At 34.9% G+C, this 20,547-nt stretch overlaps 1 protein-coding gene and 1 pseudogene across 3 annotated transcripts in view; one reads left to right on the forward strand and one right to left on the reverse strand.

The window, feature by feature from the left end:
* RASSF8 (Ras association domain family member 8) overlaps positions 1-20,547 on the forward strand; it is a 142,086-nt gene that overhangs the window by 81,686 nt on the left and 39,853 nt on the right. The gene's annotated exons all lie outside the window — the stretch shown is intronic.
* LOC306661466 (nucleophosmin-like) lies at positions 17,043-18,725 on the reverse strand (annotated as a pseudogene). The gene has a single exon. The product of its transcript is annotated as a nucleophosmin-like (transcript).

Genomic DNA, 20,547 nt, shown 5'->3' on the forward strand with positions numbered 1-20,547 from the left:
ACACATGAATTTTTAGGAGAATGAAAATCTCTACATTTGTGTGTTGCAAAGAATTCATAAGAAAATACTTCCTGGCAGTTTTGGTTGTGTTATCTGCTATTTATAAGCCTAAGAGGTTTTTAATTCATAAAAACCTTCAAAGCCATTAAAAGTAGAAGCCAGATAGATTTCATTAGCATGTACAGCACCCAATTTATTTACCCCTCTATAATTATTTAAAGCAGGATTCCACATGGGAATATCAACTGAGAAATTCTGTTGATGTTTGAAATGCCTGGAGTGCCAACATAATTAAACAGCATATGAACACAGTTTGGCCCTGCTCCAAAACCAGTGATTGTGTCTGACATTAATCCCTTGTGTCTATAAAATCTGTTAGAGTAAACATCTGGAATCTTTTACACCAAAGCTAAACTATTACCTAATGAGTTAAAAGAAAGAACTTCTTATCCACACAGATGTGCTCCAGAGAGCAGTTCACGTGAGATCCTGTTTTAAAGCAAACCTGTCTTCTTTAAAGTAGCAACTAAACATGTAGGACAGCCCAGCCACCCTTCAGTTGACCTGTTCTCTAAGGGAAGAACTAAGGATGGTTTGAATGTTGCTGACGCGTTTGGTTGAACCATGAATATTGCATAATGAGTCTCATTCGGAGACTAATTTCTTACTCAAACCATGTGCTCCAGCTCTCAGGCCATTATGGAATATGGTGTAACTCCTTTTTTCTTTTTTGGGTTTTCTGTTGTTTGTTTTTGTTTGTTTGCTGAACCCAGGGTCAATGAGCTGTATTCCCCAACCCAGTGGAACTCCCTTAATCAAAAGAATTTGATATCCGTTTAAGTATTGAATCACTAAGTAAAAACTGTGATTTTTCCAGTCATAACAGAAAAACCACAAGTTAGTTGTAGCATTTTTTATTTTCACAATTTAAAATGACAGGAACAATGAGATCTTTCATATCCTTTTATGTTTTTCCACAATATTATTTGTCTAAGCCTACTAAGATATTATTTTCAGTCTTTCATCCTTAAGCATGTTAAAATTATCCAGAGTGTAAATGTTTTCTTAGAACAATGTCATTAGTATGATTATTCTGATTGTTATTTTAGAGGGGAAAAAAAAATTAATTCTAATTAAATTCTGAATATTACTGATCTTCTCAGAAGCAAATAAAGGGCCATGTATTAAAGTTTTTAAAAAAGAATATTTCTTTGTGGAGGTAAAGACTATTTATTTGCATTTAATATGCAAACCTGCCTGGTACCATCCAGCTAAGGTTATGAGCAAGGACTCTTCATTCCAACTTAGTATGAATCACTGTTCCATCTTGTAGGAGCTTTAGTCTATCAAATTTGTTAATCGTTCAAAGACTCCAGGTTCTTTATTTTTTATATGATAGGAATGATAATAAAATTACTTCAGTGGATTATTTTTTGAGACATCGTATGTGCCTGGCATAGAGGAAGCACTCATATACTGTGCCTCCTCCCCACCACCACCTCATTGACTCGGACCCTGCAAGATACCTGGGAGCTAGCTGCTGGTATGGGTAGGAGAGAAGATGTTCTAAGCAGAGAACAGTACAATGTGGGGTTTCCTCATGCAGCCAGAGAGTAGTTAATGGAAAGGCTGGAGTAAAGTGGACAGTGATAGAACTATGGACTTTATCCTGAGTTACGCTGGAATATTCATGGATTTAAACAAGAAACACCCAGATATGTATTAATATTGAATTAATGAATCCATGGAAATGAACAAGATTGTTCTTGGATAGATTTAGGCCAAGGAAAGAAACTTAACGTGAAAGGTTGTCAGTGGTATCTGCTCTTTGAATGAAGTTTAAGCCACAGGGGTGAAACTATGGATGACTTCACATTTCCCCCCACCCCCCAGCTCTTGCAATGAACACCTCTTTTCTTAAAAGCAAAGAAAAAGAAATGTTAACTGTATGAATCAGTTCTTCTGTTCTAGCCTAGGTGGCATTCTTCTCAGCCAACTGTGTAGATAGGAACTCTCTATCACTAGGCTGTACAACTTATGCAAGAGTAAAACTGGCAGGGAAGTCCTGTCCACAGCAATAAGGATCAGTGCCTTGATACAGCCTGGAAAAGCAGTTTCTTAACTAATCTTACTGCTGGAGTTAACTTTAATCAGTGGTATTGACAATTGGAAAAATGCCACTAAAGTTCGTAGGGAAACACCAAAAGTGCTTGTCATAAATCTCAAAAATAAGATATAATTTATAGTATCTAATGCACATAGGAACTAAAGCCAAAATGTTGTGATAAATACAGAGTACCTAGAAAGGGAAAAGTAGGTTATGACAAACAATTAGAACGTATCTACTACTTGTTGGCGAGTCTATTGAATGGTGTTTTGAGTAAGATGGATTTTTTTCTTAAATTCTTAATATAATACTATGAATTTTAAGAGATACATTACATTTTTAAGATGTATAAAGTAATTCACATTTGGATCTTGTCCATCCTCATTTGATTTCTCTCCCCTCCCTCAGCATTTTAGTAAGGATGTAAGAAGCAGGAGGTTGGGAAGTAAATGTTGAAAAAAAAAAAAAGAAATAGGGATTACTTAGCCTGTTAAAAAAGAAAAATGAAGGATTTTCTCTAAGATTATTTGCTTGATCATTCCCACTGGTAAAATAATTTTTAATTTTTAGAAGCAGTATAAATAACAATCCTAGATGGAGAGTGGAGCTATTTTATCCTTCTGCTGTGTACTCAGGGATCTGACACTTCCCTATCTCCAATACTCTCATCCCCCAAACCCAGCTTTGGCTATGATTATTTTAGTTTGTCACTGTGTTCATTAAAACTGAGTCCTCTCCATGTGGTGTTGGAGTTAGAAAACAGATGGAGTATCCCTGGCCTAGATGCAGATGCTCATAGCCACTACTAAAGAATTGCTAAGGTAAAGTAAATGAAAGAATATCTTAAATGTTGTTAGGTACTTAGTCTAGTTGATTTTCATCTGTGTTCAGTGAGTTATGAATAGAACTCTGAAGTACAGGCTAAGGTAAACTAATACGAGATGTGGAAGTCATGTCTGTCAAATGTAGCCTACCATTGTTTTCCTCAGATTGTTAAATGACCTTCTTATAGTAGGCAATAGGGAAAAACAGGATGGAATCAAAGGTGAGAAACCACATCAACCTCTCAAGTTAATTTAATGTGGAAAATATGAGTAAAATGTGCAGAAACTTGGTACTGATTTGTGTCTTCATTTAACGTGGATGATACCTGATAAGTTCATTATAGGTTCCCATGGTGTTTCACTCTTCTTGCTTCTGTACCCACATTTTGACAGGAGTGAGAAATGACTGATTTAATGAATTTTTGGATGAGCAGTGGTAGAAACAGTCTGAATATTCTTTGTGAATCATGCCTTTACAATAGCAGGGCACATCAGGAGGGAAAGCCATGACTCAGTTATAGATTTATCTTAAACCTTTTTGCAAAATGTCTTCTGTTTGTTGAACTGAAAAGTTCTTACTGAGGAATAAATAGAAAATTATTTAATAAAAATATAAAGTTCAACTACCATTGCAAATTTGATACTTGTTTCAATATTTATTATTTTTTAGTTATTTTCTCTTTTTTAAATATTTTTTTTAGTTGTAGTTGGACACAATACTTTCATTTTACTATTATTTTTAATGTGGTGCTGAGGATCGAACCCAGGGCCTCACATGTGCTAGGCAAGCACTCTACCACTGAGCCACAAGCCCAGCCCTATAAAGTTATTTTCATATATAGGCTATTTGGAATACCAACTATTATTTAAATATTTAAATTTAAGGACTCTTTCATTTTATTTTTGTTTGAAAAGAACCTAGATGACTATGAAACTAATGTTTAATACAGGCCAGATTTTGTTACCTGGATTTTTTAAAGTACTTGTATATATATTACAGTGTGTATGCTTAACTACTAACTGAGAGGAAGTTTCTTTTTTCCCTTTTACATCTTAGTTTATCCAATTTTTCTAACAACATCAGTTAGTTGCCACATATTTTTTTAAATACTCTTTAATTGTATGAAGAAGTTTGCACAATGAATATAAAAGCCACAACAGCTAAATTTGGATAACTCTTTGACAGTGGTGTCAAGGAAAGGCCAGTAAAAAGAGGTTGCCTAGAGTATGTAGTAAGGATGCATTGTCCACAGAGAATTCAAAAACAATAACAAAATGAAGGAGTCCTAAAAACTGACCTTCCTTTTCTTCATGTTCCAGAAATCTAAACAATATTAGTGATCAAATACTCTTCCTCACCCGGGCAGATCTCTGCTACCACCAACCCCACACCTCACCCACTTTGCTATGTTATTTAAAAAGTGAACTTTCTACAAATTTTAAATTTAATATTAGTTATTTTGTTTAATTTTGGAATTTTGTATACCTTCTTGGCATTTTTAGAAATAGGGAAAAAACTTGTATTTTTTTTACTACCAAGATCCAGTTTTATTATGTCCCTTATCAAAATCTTTAGCCCATTTGTAAACATTAATTACCAAATGAAGTAATAATTTTCTTGGATTTTTTATTACATATTTATAACCAAAAGAACAGATGAACAATGAAATAACTTTAGCACAATGGATTCAGGGAATTATTTTCCAAAGCATCCTTTATATGACTGGCCTACCTCTATGACTACTTTCATGGGGCCCCTCTAGATTTTGTCTGGGTGGGTTGTGTGCTGAAAAAACCTACTAGAATGGGTTGCAGAGGAAAGAGCTTCAGAGATGTGGCTGTGTCCTGAAATCAAGAGCTGCACTCAAAGGTCACCACAACGGGCTAATTTCCTGAGTCTGAGACTACTGGAAGGTCATTCTCCAGCCAGCCTAGGACTCAGGGACCAAGCTGAATGCCTGTGCCATGTATACACTTGACAGTGTTACCTCCTCTTTGCTTTGTTGTCATTCTGCCCTCATGTACACCTCCAACATCAGAGTTATATTGAGTCGTCATTATCTGTAGACTTCTGGATTTAACACATTATTGCACGTGGTTTTTGTGCTTTTAGTGAACAAATACCACTAAAACAAAATAGCTTGTTCTCAGATTAGTATCATCTCTCCTGTTTTGGACCTTTACTCTTAGAATGAGGCTTTGATTCAAGATGAGTTTCAAAGTAGAACATCCTTAGTTCCTTTGGAAATAAAACTAACTTAGATGTTAAAAAAAAAAAAAAAATACAGTGAAGACCACAAAAATAAATAAGCTAAAAAATGTGGCTTTGCCAGTTTCTTGAAAGTATTTAACATTCTCAGTTATGAACACCCCAGACCCAACAGAGGTACCTACATATTTTTATGCTCTGCATTTCATGCCTCAATTTCTGAGGCATGTTGGGAAGCCCAAAACTATCTTCAAAATAAGCCTTCATCACTATTATGCAGGGCATATTCACAAACACAAACAAAAACTTGTATAATCAATTCTTTAATTACTAAGATTAATTTTGGGAAATAGTTCAGAACACTTGGTTCATTAAAATGTTCTTCTTTTAAAAAGTTTAAAAGAAAACATTTAATTCACTTTTCTAACCAGACATAATTAGTGCTCATTGAAGCCTTAGCTCCTAGGGCCCAAAACTCGAGGACATTGCTTTGTCTCTTGTTCCTTTTAGTTGGTTTGACTTTAGTGTCTTCACAATGAATTTTTATTACCCCGATAAATTACTCCTTTGTTTTCAAGCACAGATCCTTCCTGTCATTCAGGTCTGTGAGGCTTTTCTACTTAGAGCTTCAGGGAACATTCATGGACATTAATTCCTTCATAATTGTAGGTCTTTTCCTTTATTTTTCTAGAAAATGTTTATATTCTTAGAGCTTGCTTTTAAATTGTTTGTTTTTTAACTCTCCTAGTGGCACTCAAAATGTGAAGGGACATCATGGATGTCCCTGTGATTGATGGATAATATGACCTACAATTGTAATTTCAGTGGGGGCCTACTTCTGTGAAATTTGGCCTATTGTCCATGTTATGCTCAGAAGTTGAATTTGTAAGGTGACTTCCATGACATCTACAGAATTAGTTTTGCCAAGTATATGGACAATCGCCATTCTTCAGTTTTCCTTAGACAGTTCTTTGGGTTTTCTGGCCTCTTCGTTTTCTGCTTTTCATTCCCTTGTGATAAATCTGAGAGGATGGTGAGATCCAAGCAGGCAGAGTTCTGATTTCAGGGGTGTTACAAAATGATAGTGATAACTACTTTACCTAACCTGATAAATTATCTAAACACTTGTTAACACTATTTGAATTTTTCAGGTGTTAAAAACAGAAAGCATTATCTCAGAGCTGTATTTATTCTTAAATTGTTAACTCATTGCCCATTTTGTGAAACTTCATGGTATGTTAATAGTACTAGTAGTTGATAATTTCCATGTTTCCATAATAGCATGAATTTTCACTTAGTGTTCTTACCCTTCTTTTAAGGGACTCACCTGTGACTTTGAAGTTGAAGGAAAAATTTTATTTACTACTTGAGTAGATTTATTTAAATAAAACTTATAACTATTTGATAGAGAAATCAAGCCCCTAGATTTAGTAAATAACTGTACAAAGAAAAAGAACGTCATTTATGTTTTTTTTAAATAATCATGTGTTACAAAATGTCTGATCTCCATTTCTGATAATTAACATAGGGCTTGTGAATCACAGCATATATTTAAAATTAAATCAATTTCATTTTTAATGTTTATTTTATTAGCACATTAGTTGTACCTATTAATGGAATTCACTGTGATATTTCCATACAGCATGCATTGACCCTCATTGTCTCAGCACATTTATTTCAGTATTATATTCACTTAACCACTAACTTTTTGGTTTGTTGTTTTTTAATAATACTCTGTTTTTGCTTTTTTAGTTATTAAATCATAAATTTGTTAGCATTCTTGATTCTTTTAAAAAGAAATTACAAAGTTGTGTATCTCCTTACAAGATTTTGGGCTTATAAGCTAAATATAGATGATTGGTTCCTTGGATTTGAATTTTAAAGTTAGCAACTTTATTCTCTTATTCTGCAACTGTTGGATAAATTCTGAGCAATGGAGAAACTTCTAAATGGGTTGTCAGTAAGATGGGATTTTGGAAGAAGGTCAGGAGTGGGCATGGCAAGAAAGAGTGATGAAGTGAATCCTGTCCTAGAGAAGTTATCTCAAGTTTGGAAGGATAGAAAAGGTAGGAAGTGATTTTTCTGATGGACTTGTGCTGGGAGGTCTGGGAACTTCCTGCTAGTTGATCTGCTGTAAGTGGGACCTCTTGAGTGTGAAAGCATCTGTCCCGGCCTATACACTAAAGCCTTCCCTCACATCCCCTTCTCCCACTTCACCTCCTCAGCCTTGAATCCTTGATTCCCATTTTGGTAACTATTGACTCTATATGAAACTGAATTTTTATTGTTTTCAGAGCACTATATTTGTATAGAACTAACATGAATATTTGAGTTCATTTTGATAGACTATGATTTGTATAGATTTACTCTGATTCTTTTCATAGTCTAAAATCTAATTAATCCTACTTAATCTGTATCTTATCTCCTGAATATGTTGGTATTTATCCCATGGAGACACAAGCCATTAGTTTTTGAGGATTTCTTAAATTATTTTGCATATGTACAGCCTTTAGAGTTTACCATTGTTTATTTTGTTTAATAGAGCTCTATATTATTGTTTGGAAACTCAGTTGGATTAATATTTCAAATTTCTGAAAATTTGGGAAATTAGAAATGACTTTGACATTGAATGGTTGTATAAACTTGAACAATTTATCTGCTGGGTAATTCAGTTAATTTAATGAGCTATAAAGAAGAAAGACCAGGAGCTATAAAGAAGAAAGGAAAATCCTGTTTCTAGTTTTAATGATAGGAAAACAGAGAGAGAAAGTGTGTGTGTGTGCACAACATATACACATATAAATATAAATATATGTATATATATGTATAATAAATGTATATGCACATTAAATACTAAATTTCAAGCTTAGATCAGTCTAAGTATGGAATCATGGAGCAATCTTATATGAATTTGTATATTAATGCTGAGGAGGTTCCATTTAAGGCAAAATTAAGTATACTTAAGTGAATTTTATAGCTTTGTGTCACCCCTAGATGCAAATTTTAAATTTTGCTGGACAGCTCTATAGAAATATGTATTTCCCTTACCAATTCAGAATATCCAAAATTGAATCAGCTACTTTTATTTATGGGAGAACCTTACTGAGACGATGAATTGCTAGAGTAAATGTTTTAGAAATGAAAGAGTATGGTTTTTAAAATGAAACTGGGTATCTACTGAATCTTTATTGAACTGTGACTTTTTATTATTTTATGAGCACTAAATATATTTATTTCAAACTAACATGAATATTTGAGTTCATTTTGTTGGACTATACTTTGTACAGTTTTACTCTGATTTTTATAGTAAAAAAAATTAATAATTTATTTAATCTTTCTGTTCCTCTGATTGTTATAAGAATTTTTTTTCACTGAGTTTAACCTAATTATTTTCTGAAATGATATAGTTATAAATCAGAAAAGGCTGTTTTATCTATTCTCCAGTTAAAGGGAAAAATATAACAATTAAGAATTTGTCAACTGAGTAAGCAAATAATATATTCGAAGAAAGGGTTGGAAAAAGAGCATATGGTTATGTTCATGTTGTATATTCCCAGGCTGAGGAATGAGAGAGAATATTAACTTTAGGCCCATCTATGGGTCTGCTTATCTTCATAATCTTAGACAAGTTATTCAGATAGGTAATTTATAAACTGGAATTTGAAAATGGCATAGAAAGTCTCTGCTGTTTACTTTATCAATTCCTTTGTTTTGATCTCATTAGATTCCTCACATTCTTTTTTTTTTAAACCCTCAGTTTGTAGGGTGGAGCGTGTCTGTTCTCTTGACTGGTGACATTTAATCTATTTTGATTAATATGTTTATTTTAGGGAGGAAAAAGCTTTGCTTAAGTGGTAAGGTGTAAAACAACTTCGTCAGTAGAATTTTATACCTATACTGATTTCCCCCCATTTCTAAGATACATTAGATATTGTTTTGCAGTTATTTTTCTATCCCCTTTCATAAGTGTGATTTACTCAAGCATTTCCATTCACTAAGCATTTAAAAAATAACATCCATAAGTATGTTTCAGTTCATTGTTTCATTTAAGATTTAAGATAATATGGAAACCGTGGATTGTAGATTAGAAAAATAGCATGCTTTCTTTTTTTTTAATTTGCTGTAGTAGAATGCATTTTGACACATTATACACAAATGGAGCACAACTTCTCATTCCTTTGGCTGCATGGTGCAGCGTCACACTAGTAGTGTAATCATACATGTATATAGGGTAATAATGTCTTTCATTCCACTGTCCACACCCCTTCCTCACCCTTCCCTGCACTGCACAAACCAAAGTTCCTCCATCCCCCCTACCATTATGGATCAGCATCCACTTATCAGGGAAAACATTTGGCCTTTGGTTTTCTGGGATGGCTTATTTTGCTTACCATGATATTCTCCAGCTCCATCCATTTACCCACAAATGCCATAATTTCATGCTTCTTTAAAGCTGAGTAATATTCCATTGTGTATATGTGTCACATTTTCTTTATTCATCTGTTGAAGGGCATTTAGGTTGGTTCCATGGTTTGGCTATTATGAATTGAGCTGCTATAAACATTGATGTGGCTGTATCACTGTTGTATTCTGATTTTAAGTCCTTTCCAAGGAGTGAGATAGCTGGGTCAAATAGTGGTTCCATCCAAGTTTTTTGAGAAATATCCATACTGCTTTCCATAATGGTTGCACCAGTTTTCAATTGTATGAGTGTTCCTTCTTCTCCACATCCTCACCCACACTTAATATTGCTTGTATTCTAGATAGTTGCCATTCTGACTATAGTGATGTAAAATCTTAGTTTTGATTTGCATTTCTCTAATTGCTAGAGATGTTGAACATTTTTTTCATATGTTCGTTGATCGATTGTATATCTTCTGTGAAGTGTCAGTTCAGTTCCTTAGTCCATTTTTTGATTGGGTTATTTGGTTGTTTTGGTATTAAGTGTTTTGAGTTCTTTAAATATCCTGGAGATTAGTGCTGTATCTGAGATGCATGTGGTAAAGATTTTCTCCCATTCTGTAGACTCTTCATGTTACTGAATGTTACCTTTGCTGAGAAGAAGCTTTTTAGTTTGAATCCATCCCATTTATGATTCTTGATTTACTTCTTGTGCTTTAGGAGTCTTGTTAAGAAAGTCAGATACTTATGCCAACATGATGAAGATTTAGGCTTACTTTTTCTTCTGTTAGGCGCAGGGTCTCTGTTCTAGTGCCTAAGTCTTTGATCTACTTTGAATTGATTTTTGCGTAGGGCAAGATAGAGATTTAATTTCATTTTGCTACGTATGGATTTCCAGTTTTCCCAGCACCATTTGTTGAATAGGCTGTCTTTTCTCCAGTGTATGTTTTTGGCACCTTTGTCTAGTATGATATAACTGTATTCATGTGTGTTTGTCTCTGTGTCTTCTATTCTGTATCGTTAGTCTACCTGTCTGTTTTGGTGCCAATACCAAGCCGTTTTTATCACTATTGCTCTGTAGTATAGTTAAAGGTCTGGTGTTGTGATGCCTCCTGCTTCAGTCTTCTTGCTAAGGATCATTTTGGCTATTCAGGATCTCTTATTTTTTCCAGATGAATTTCATGATTGCTTTTTCTAGTTCTATGATAAATGTCATTGGGATTTTAATAGGAATTGCATTAAATCTGTATAACACTTTTGGTAGTATTACCATTTTGACAGTATTAATTCTGCCAGTCCAAGAGCATGGGAGATCTTTCAATCTTCTAAGGTTTTCTTCAATTTCTGTCTTTAGTGTTCTGTAGTTTTCATTGAGGAGGTCTTTCACCTCTTTTGTTAAATTGATTTCCCCAATTTTTTTTTTGAGGCTATTGTGAATGGGTAGTTTTCCTAATTTCTCTTGCAGTGGATTTGTCACTTATGTATAAATATGCATTTGATTTATGAATATTGGTTTTATATCCTGCAACTTTGCTGAATTAATTTATGAGTTCTAGAAGTTTTCTGGTGGAGTTTTTTGGACCTTCTAAATATAGAATTCTGTTGTGGGCAAATAGTGATAGTTTGAGTTCTTCTTTTCCTATTTGTATTCCTTTAATTTCTTTCAACTGTCTGATTGCTCTGGCTAGAGTTTTAAGGACAGTGTTGAATAGAAGTGGTGAAAGAGGGCATTCCTATCTTGTTCAAGTTTTTAGAGGGAATGCTTTCAAATTTCTCCATTTAGAATGATGTTGGCTTTGGGCTTAGCATAGATAGCTTTTACAGTGTTGAGGTATGTTCCTCCTATCCCTAGTTTTTCTAGTGTTTTGAACATGAAGAGGTGCTGTATTTTGTCACATGCTTTTTCTGTGTTTATTGAGATAATCATATGATTCTTGTCTGTAAGTCTATTGATGTGATGTATTACGTTTGTTGATCTCTGTATATTGGACCAACTTTGCATCCCTAGGATGAACCCCACTTGATCATGGTGCACTATCTTTTTAATATGTTTTTGTTTGCGATTTGCCAGAATTTTGTTGAGAATTTTTGCATCTATGTTCATCAGGGATATTGGTCTTAAGTTTTCTTTTCTTGATGTGTCTTTGTCTGGTTTTGGTATCAGGGTGATACTAGCCTCATAAAATGAGTTTGGAATGGTTCCCTCCTTTTCTGTTTCATGAAATAATTTGAGGAATATTGGTGTTAATTTTTCTTTGAAGGTTTTATAGAACTCTGCTGAGAATCCATCTCGTCCTAGGCTTTTCTTTGTTCTTAGGCTTTTTTGATATAATCTTCTATTTCATTGCTTGAAATTGATCTGTTTAAATTATATATGTCCTTCTGATTCAGTTTGGGTGGATCTTATGTCTCTAGAAATTTGTCCATATCTTCAAGATTTTCTATTTTATTTGAGTATAAATTTTCAAAATACTTTCTAATTATCTTCTTTATTTCAGTAGCATCAATCTTGCTATTTCCTTTTTCATCACAAGGTTTAATGATTTGTTTTCTCTTCATTAATGTAGCTAAGGGGTTTATCAATTTTATTTATTTTTTATGGTTTTTTATTATTTAGCTTTTAATTTTTTACAGACTGCATTTTGATTCATTGTACACAAATAGGGTACATCATTTCATTTCTATGGTTGTACATGATGTAGATTCATACCATTCACGTAATCATACATGTACATAGGGTAATGATGTCTGTCTCATTCCACCATTTTTCATACCCCCCTCCCTCTCATTTTCTTCTACATATTCTAAAGTTCCCCATTATTCTCTCATTCCCCACCCCCACCCCCATTATATTATCATCCTTCACTTATCAGGGAAAACATTCAGCCTTTGGTTTTTGGGGCTTGGCTTATTTCACTTAACATGATATTCTCCATTCCATCCATTTATTTGCAAATGCCATATTATTCTTCTTTATGGCCGAGTAGTATTCCATTGTATATATATACCAGAGTTTCTTTTTCCATTCATCTGTTGAAGGGCATCTAGGTTGGTTCCACAATCTAGCTATTGTGAACTGAGCTGCTATAAACATTGATGTGGCTGTGTTACTATAGTTTCCTGACTTTAGGTCCTTTGGGTATGAACCGAGGAGTGGGATGACTGGGTCAAAAGGTGGGTCCATTCCAAGTCCATATTGCTTTCCAGAGGGGCTGCTCCACATCCACGCCAACATCTTATTATTGTTTGTGTTCTTGATAAAAAGCCATTCTAATTGGAGTAAGATGAAATCTTAGTTGTTTTAATTTGCATTTCTCTAATTACTAGAGATGTTGAACAGTTTTTCATATATTTATTAATTGCCTGTGTGTCTTCTGTAAAGTGTCTGTCCAGTTCCTTAGCCCATTTATTGATTGGGTTCTTTGTATTTTTGTTGTAAAGTTTTGTAAGTTCTTTATAAATTTTGGAGATAAGTGCTCTATCTGAAGTGTGTGTGGAAAAGGTTTTCTCCCACTCTGTAGGCTCTCTCGTCACATTCTTGATTGTATCCTTTGCTGAGAAAAAGCTTTTTAGTTTGAGTCCATCCCATTTATTGATTCTTGCTTTGTTTTCTTGTGCTTTGGGAGTCTTATTGAGGAAGTCTGATCCTAAGCCAACATGATGAAGATTCAGGCCTACTTTGTCTTCTATTAGGTGCAGGGTCTCTGGTCTAATTCCTATGTCTTTGATCCATTTTGAGTTGAGTTTTGTGCAGGGTGAGAGGTAGAGGTTTAATTTCATTTTACTGCATATGGATTTCCAGTTTTTCCAGCACCATTTGTTGAACAGGCTATCTTTTCTCCTTTGTATGGTTTTGGCTCATTGTCTAGTATGAGGTGACTGTATTTATATGGTTTTGTCTCTGTGTCTTCTATTCTGTACCATTGGTCTGCCTGTCTATTTTGGTGCCAATATCATGCTGTTTTTGTTACTATTGCTCTGTATTATAGTTTAATGTCTGGTATTGTGATACCTCCTGTTTCACTTTTTCTATTCAGGATTGTTTTGGCTATGTTCTTCCAGATGACGTTCATGATTGCTTTCTCTGTTTCTATGAGGAATGTCACTGGGATTCAATTGGAATTGCATTGAATCTTTATAGTACTTTTGGTAGAATGGCCATTTTGACAATGTTAATTCTGCCTGTTCAAGAACATGGGAGATTTTTCCATCTTCTAAGGTTTTCTTCAATTTCTTCCTTTAGTGTTCTGTAGTTTTCATTATAGAGGTCTTTCACCTCTTTTGTTAGATTAATTCCCAAGTATTTTTTTTTTTTTTGAGGCTATTGTGAATGGAGTGGTTTTCCTAATTTCTCTTTCAGAGGATTCATCACTTATGAATAGGAATGCATTACATTTACGCGTATTGATTTTATATCCTGTTACTTTGCTGAATTCATTTATTAGTTCTAGAAGTTTTCTAGTGGAGTTTTTTGGATCTTCTAAATATAGGATCATGTCATCAGCAGATAGTGACAGCTTTAGTTCTTCTTTTCCTATTCGTATCCCTTTCTTTGGTCTGTCTAATTGCTCTGGCAAGTGTTTCAAGGACGATGTTGAATAGAAGTGGTGAAAGTAAGCATCCCTGTCTTGTTCCAGTTTTTAGAGGAAATGCTTTCAGTTTTTCTCTATTAAGAATGATGTTGGCTGTGGACTTAGCATAGATAGCCTTTACAATGTTGAGGTATGTTCCTACTATTCCTGTTTTTTCTAGTGTTTTAAGCATGAAGGGGTGCTGTATTTTATCAAATGCTTTCTCAACATCAATTGAAATAATCATGTGATTCTTAACTGTAAGTCTATTGATGTGGTGAATTACATTTATTGATTTCCAAATGTTGAACCACCCTTGCATCCCTGGGATAAATCCCACTTGATCATGGTGTGATATTTTTAATATATTTTTGTATGCAATTTTCCAGTATTTTGTTAAGGATTTTTACATCTATATTCATCAGGGATATTGGTCTGAAGTTCTTTCTTTGATGTGTCTTTGTCTGGTTTTGGTATCAGAGTGATACTAGCCTCATAGAATGAATTTGAAAGTGTTCCCTCCTTTTCTATTTCCTGAAATACTATTGAGGAGTATTGGTATCAGTACTTCTTTAAAGGTCTTGTAGAATTTGACTGAGAATGCATCTGATCCTGGGCTTTTCTTGGATGGTAGGCTTTTGATGGCTTCTTCTATTTCAGTGCTTGAAATTGATCTGTTTAGATTGTGTATGTCTTCCTGATTCAGTTTGGGAGGATCATATGTCTCTAAAAATTTGTTGATGTCTTTGATATTTTCTATTTTGTTGGAGTATAGATTTTCAGAGTAGCTTCTAATTATGTTTTGTATTTCAATGGTGTCTGTCGTGATCTTTCCATTTTCATCACAAATTCTAGTAATTTGAGTTTTTTCTCTCATTCTCTTCATTAGTGTGGCTAAGGTTTTATCAATTTTGTTTACCTTTTTTCGAAGAACCAACTTTTTGTTTTGTCAATTTTTTGAATTGTTTCTCTTGTTTCAATTTCATTGATTTCAGCTCTGATTTTAATTATTTCCTGTCTTCTACTATTTTTTGGTGTTGATCTGTTCTTCTTTTTCTAGGGCTTTGAGGTGTAATGTTAGGTCATTCAGTTGTTGACTTTTTATTTTTTTAATGTGTGGGCTCACTGCAATGAACTTTCTTCTTAGTACTGCTTTCATAGTGTCCCAGAGATTTTGATATGTTGTGTCATTGTTCTTATTTACGTCTAAGAATTTTTTAAATTTCTTCCCTGATGTCTTCTGTTATCATTGCATCATTCAGTAGCATATTATTTAGTCACCAGGTATATGAGTAGTTTTTGTTTGTTGTTTTATCATTCATTTCTAATTGCATTCCTTTATGGTCTGATAGGGTACAGGGTAGGATCTCTATTTTTTCATATTTACTAATGAATTTTTTGTGCCATAGTATATGGTATATTTTGGAGAAGGACCCATGAGCTGCTAAGAAGAAAGTATATTTGCTCAGTGATGGATGAAATATTCTGTAAATATCCATTAAGTCTATATCATTGATTGTATTATTTAGTTCTATAGTTTCTTTGCTCAGTTTTTGTTTGGAGAATCTATCCAGTGGTGAGAGTGGTGTGTTAAAGTCCCCCACTATTAATGTTTTTTGGTCTATTTGATTCTTAAAATTGAGAAGGGTTTGTTTGATATACGTAGATGCTCCATTGTTTGGGGCATAAATATTTAAAATTGTTATATCTTGCTGTTTTATGCTTCCCTTAAGCAGTAAGAAATGTCCTTCTTTATCCCTTCTGACTAACTTTGGTTTGAAGTCCACTTTATCTAATATGAGGATGGAGACCCCTGCTTTTTCACTGGGTCCATGTGCATGGTATGTTTTTCCCCATCCTTTCACCTTTAGTCTGTGGATGTCTTTTTCTATGAGAGGAGTCTCTTGAAGGCAGCATATTGTTGGGTCTTTCTTTTTAATCCAATCTGCTAGTCTATGTCTTTTGATTATTGAATTTAGGCCATTGACATTCAAGGTTATTATTGAGATATGATTTGTATTCCTGCTCATTTTGGCTTACTTTTGGTGTTTTACTTTTCCTTCGATTGGCTTTTCCCTTAGGGTAGTTCCTCCCTTTACTGACTTGTATTGTTATTTTTCACTTTCTCCTCCCGAAATATTTTGCTGAGAATGTTCTGTAGGGCAGGCTTTCTATTTGTAAATTCTTTTAACTTTTGTTTATCATGGAAGGATTTTATTTCATCTTCAAATCTGAAGGTTAGTTTTGCTGGGTATAGTATTCTTGGTTGGCAACCATGTTCTTTCAGAGCTTGAACTATATCATTCCAGGCCCTTCTTGCTTTTACAGTCTGGGCTGAGAAATCTGCTGATATCTGTATTGGTTTCCCCTTATATGTAATCTGATGCTTTTCTCTAGCAGCCTTTAAAATCCTATCTTTATTTTGAATGTGAGGTATTTTCATTATAATGTGTCTTGGTGTGGATCTGTTGTAGTTTTGTGCACCTGGTGTTCTGTAAGCCTCTTGTATTTGATTTTCCATTTCATTTTTCAGGTTTGGGAAATTTTCTGATATTATTTCATTGAACATGTTTTTCATGCCTTTAGTTTGTATCTCTGTGCCTTCCTCAATCCCAATAATTCTTAAATTTTGCCTTTTCATGATATCCCATAATTCTTGGGAGGTTCTGTTCATGACTTCTTAACATTTTCTCAGTTCGTTCAATTTTATTTTCAAGGTTGAATATTTTGTCTTCATTGCCTGAGATTCTGTCTTCCAGGAGGTCTATTCTGTTGGTGATGCTTTCTATTGAGTTTTTAATTTGGTTATTGTTTCTTTCATTTCAAGTATCTTTGTTTCATTTTTTTTCTGAATCTCTCTTTATTGTAGTGTGTTCTTTTGCTTCTTGCATTTGCTCTTTTTTTTTACTTTATATATAAAATACTGAGTTTATTTCACATGTATATTTTTGTCTTCCCACCATTTCCATGTCTGACCACCACTACTACTATGTCCTATCATAACATTCCATACATACTTAAAAATCAAGCAAAGGATGGAGTTCCATCTTTAAAACTAAACAGGCATTTTGGACAACACATTCTTGGCAATGGAACCTGGACAACATTTATCAAACATGGTAGGGAAAGTTCTCACTTTGCATTATAAAAAGGACAGCCAGATATCAACTGTTACAGATATGAAAGAAGACGGAAATTTTTAACAAACTGTTTAAATTGTTTTCTTAAAGAGACTTCCTCCACTGCCAGAGATCTTGAATAGCCTCCTGGTCAGTCATCAGAAGCAATTTTTCACATAATTGATGAACTTGGCTTCCACTTTGGGAAGAGAACCACCTTTCTCTATTCTCTATACTTGCTTGCATTTTTCCTTTAATGTCTTCTACAGAACTAGGTCCTTTTGGTGTTTTAGGAGTTTTTTCCTGTTTTTTGAAGGATTCTTGACCTTTTGATCTTGGTGTTGATGGTTTTGAGTCTTTTCCATTCTGGTTGATTTTTGTGCATTTTTGGCTGGAGTATCTCATACAGGTTTCTTCACTGGAGCTTTTTCTTCAGTCCTCATCATCAAAATCATCATCATCATCATCAAAATCATCATCGTCATCTTCATCAGCAGCAAGTTTTACTTTTTTCTGGGGAACCTTGCTACCACCTCCAGGAGCAGATCGCTTTCCAGACACACTTAAGAGTTTTACATCCTCCTCCTCTTCATCTTCTGATTCTGCATCTTCCTCCACAGCTACTAAGTGCTGCCCACTAATATGCACAGGCCCTGAACCATACTTCAACCTTAAGGCCACAGGTGGTGTGATTTCAAAGCCCCCAAGGGAAACCGTTGGCTGTACAGACATTTTCAGTGTTGCCAATGTTACTTTAATTGGACTGCCTTCATAATTCATTGCCTCTGCTTTAACAATGTGCAATTCATCCTTTGCACCAGCCCCTAAAATGACCATTCTTTAGGATAACTGGTGTTCATTTTCATCATTATCCACCTTAAAGTGATAATCTTTGTCAGCCTTTAGTTCACAACTGAAAAGATAGTTCTGGGACCTCAGGGGGCTCATGTCCATGTCCATCGAATCTTCCATGGGGTGGTAGCACACACTTAGGTGGGAGAGAAGGCGGATGGAAAATAGGCTGCTGCCCTAGAGAAGAGACATGCAGGACGGAATCACGCCAGGGCGTGTTTGCTCTTTTAATTGTTTACTGGAGTGGTCATACATTGCCTGCATTTGCTCTCTTATCTCATCTTTTGCTTCACAGATCATTTTAATCATGCAGATTCTAAACTCTTTTTCTGTCATTTCTACTGCCATGCTGTCATTGGAGTATATCACAATAGCATCTTGGTTTGTTTGGAACACTTTCTTCCCCTGTTTTTTTATATTGTTTCTCTATATTTCCCTCTAGCAGTGAAGATCAGAGATACTGAAGTTTGTCCCTGCAGGCTTATTATGACCCTGCAGTTTTCTACTACCTCTCCTTTGAAGGGAGATCAGTACCAATAGCACCCAATACAAAGAAAATGTAGCCCTGAATCAGATAGCCCCTATAAAGACTTTAACATTTTTAAAATAAACAGGATCAGTGCAATTACTATTTACAATATTTCTAGTTGTGAACAAGAGGTTGGGGAAAGGGTGTAGGATGTAAGTGAGTAATTAGAGGTACCTGTCAAAGGGCCTCCAGTCTCCTGTAGGTGTCTCAGGAAGGGAGCCACCCTTCCAATCATGATGGCCACGCCCTCAGGAATAATTCAGAGTGCCTGCACCAGCCTCCAAAGAAGCTAGGGAGCCCCCCCAGCAAGGGTGTGCTGAGTCAGCATAGAGGCAGACGCAGTGTCCCTCAGCAGTAGGGGGGCAGGCAGGCAGGCTCAGCTACCGGCCTCTGACCTCAGTGTTGGGGGCGGGCTCAGCGATGGTGTCTGACCTCAGTGTGGGGGTCAGGCTGAGCACCGACAGACCTCGGTGTGGGGATCAGGCTCAGCGACAGCATCCGACCTTGGTGGGTGGTGGGCTCAGCAACAGCGTCCAACCTCAGTGTGGAGGTCAGGCTCAGCGCCGTCTGACCTCCGTCAATTTTATTTATTTTTTTAAAGAACCAACTTTTCATATTGTCAATTTTTTGATTTGTTTCTTTTGTTTCAATTTAATTGATTTCAGCTCTGATTTTAATTATTTCCTGTCTTCTGCTTTTGGTGTTGATTTGTTCTTCTTTTTCTAGGACTTTGAGATATAATGTTAGGTCATTTGTTTGTTGACTTTTTATTCTTTTAATGAATGAACTCAATGCAGTGAACTTTCTTCTTAGCCCTGCCTTCTTAGTGACCCAGAGATTTTGATATATTGTATTGGTGTTCTTATTTACCTCTAAGTATTTTTTTTATTTCTTCCCTGATTTCTTCTGCAGTCCATTGGTCATTGAATGGTGTGTTATTTAGTCTCCAGGTATTAGAGTAGCTTCTATTTTTTATTTTATCATTGATTTCTAGTTTCAACCTCTTATGATCTAATAGAATGCAGGGTAATACTTCTATTCTGTATTTGCTAAGAGTTGCTTTGTGGCATACCATATGGTCTATTTTAGAGAAGGAATCTGCTGCTGAGAAAAAAGTATATTTGCATGATGATGGATGAAGTACTCTATATATGTCTATTAAGTCTAAATCATTGATTATATTAGTTCTATAGTTTCTTTGTTTAGTTTTTGTTTGGAAGATCTATCCCGTGGTAAGAGAGTTGTGTTAAAGTCACCCAGCATTATTGTGTCTATTTGATTCTTGAAATTGAGAAGGGTTTGTTTGATGTACGTAGATGCTCCATTGTTTGGGGCGTATATGTTTATAATTGTTATGTCTTGATGATGTATGATTCCCTTAAGCAGTATAAGATGTCCTTCTTTATCCCTTCTGACTAACTTTGGTTTGAAGTCCACATTATCTGATATGAAGATGGAAACCCCTGCTTATTTACATAGTCCATGTGAGTAATATGTTTTTTCCCATCCTTTCACTGTCAGTCTTTGGAGGTCTTTTCCTAGGAAGTGAGTCTCTTGAAGACATCATACTGTTGGGTCTTTTTTTTTTTTAATCCAGTCTGCCAGTCTGTGTCTTTGAAAAGATGAGTGTAGGCCATTAACATTCAGGGTTATTAGTGAGATGTGATTTGTATTCCCAGTCATTTTGGTTTATTTTTGGTTTTTAACTTGACTTAGTTTCTCCTATGATTGACTTTTCCTTTAATGTAATTTGTTCCTTTGCTGACTTTCTCTGTTTTGTTTTTTTTTTTTCATTTCCTCCTCATGGAATATTCTAGATGTGAATTCTTTTAACTTTTGTTTATCATGGAGGGGTTTTATTTCATTTTCAAATCTGAAGCTTAGTTTTGCTGGATATAAAATTCTTGGTTGACATCCATTTTCTTTCAGCGCTTG

The sequence above is a fragment of the Sciurus vulgaris genome, assembly GCF_902686455.1.
Source record: "Sciurus vulgaris genome assembly, chromosome: 5".
Lineage (NCBI taxonomy): Eukaryota > Metazoa > Chordata > Mammalia > Rodentia > Sciuridae > Sciurus > Sciurus vulgaris.